Here is a 960-nt window from a genome sequence, read left to right as displayed (position 1 = left end):
AGAGATATTTCAATTGTCATAGTAACAAGAAATTAAATAGATGTTCTCTGTATCTGGATTCTCACATTAATGAATGAATATGCCAAAGAATACGTGCCAAAGTCTCTCATTACTCTGAATTTATCAGCGAAAGGCCAAATTCAAGCAATGACAAAAAAATAAAATTTAAAGTCAATACTTTGATGTTGGGTTAAATCACTTTTGGGGCCTAAACTTAAAAACTTTTCTCACATTGGGGCCTAAATTTTTTTGTCCAAGTTAGTCCTTGAAAATCCTAAAGCTCAGGTTCTAACGTGAGAATAATTTTTTAGTTCAAGCCCCAATATGAGAATAATTGTCAAGTTCATGGACTAACTTAGTAAAAAAAATTCAAGCCCCAATATGGGAAAATTGTCTAATTCATGCTTTAATATAAGAACAATTGCTAGGTTTAGAGTCTAACTTGGACCAAAAAATAGTTCAGACCCTAATGTGGAAATAATTAAAAAGTTCAAACCCTAAATAGTGGTTTAACCATTTGATATTTTGTAATTATTTTGCAGCAGCCCGCTGTCGAAGGCAAAAGGATTGAAGTTGTAATGGAATTGCCTCTGTTCTAACATGGTTAGGAAGAATTAAGGAGGCCCTGGCAAGGACCGACTTGTTCATCCAAAATTATGGAAGTTTTATCTCTTCAATTAATGTTCTAAAACGTGTTCTGCAAAATGTTAGCTTTTTGAATTTGCATGAAAAAAGCCTGGTTCTTTTATTAATAATATAATTTAAGTTGACGGTAAAGACATTACAAGGCTACTGAACTCAAATGACTAGACTGCAGAAAAAAGTGTAGGCAAGCATGGTGTCCACGTGAAACCCACAAAGGCTTAACATAGCCTCTCCCACCCTCCAAAATATAGTAAGAGATGGAGCAGCAAATGGTGCGGGAGTGAGTGGGACAATGGTGGCCGCCAAATCGATGGT

The sequence above is a fragment of the Gossypium arboreum genome, chromosome 6, assembly GCF_025698485.1.
Source record: "Gossypium arboreum isolate Shixiya-1 chromosome 6, ASM2569848v2, whole genome shotgun sequence".
Taxonomy (NCBI): Eukaryota; Viridiplantae; Streptophyta; class Magnoliopsida; order Malvales; family Malvaceae; genus Gossypium; species Gossypium arboreum.
This window is presented reverse-complemented; position numbering follows the sequence as displayed.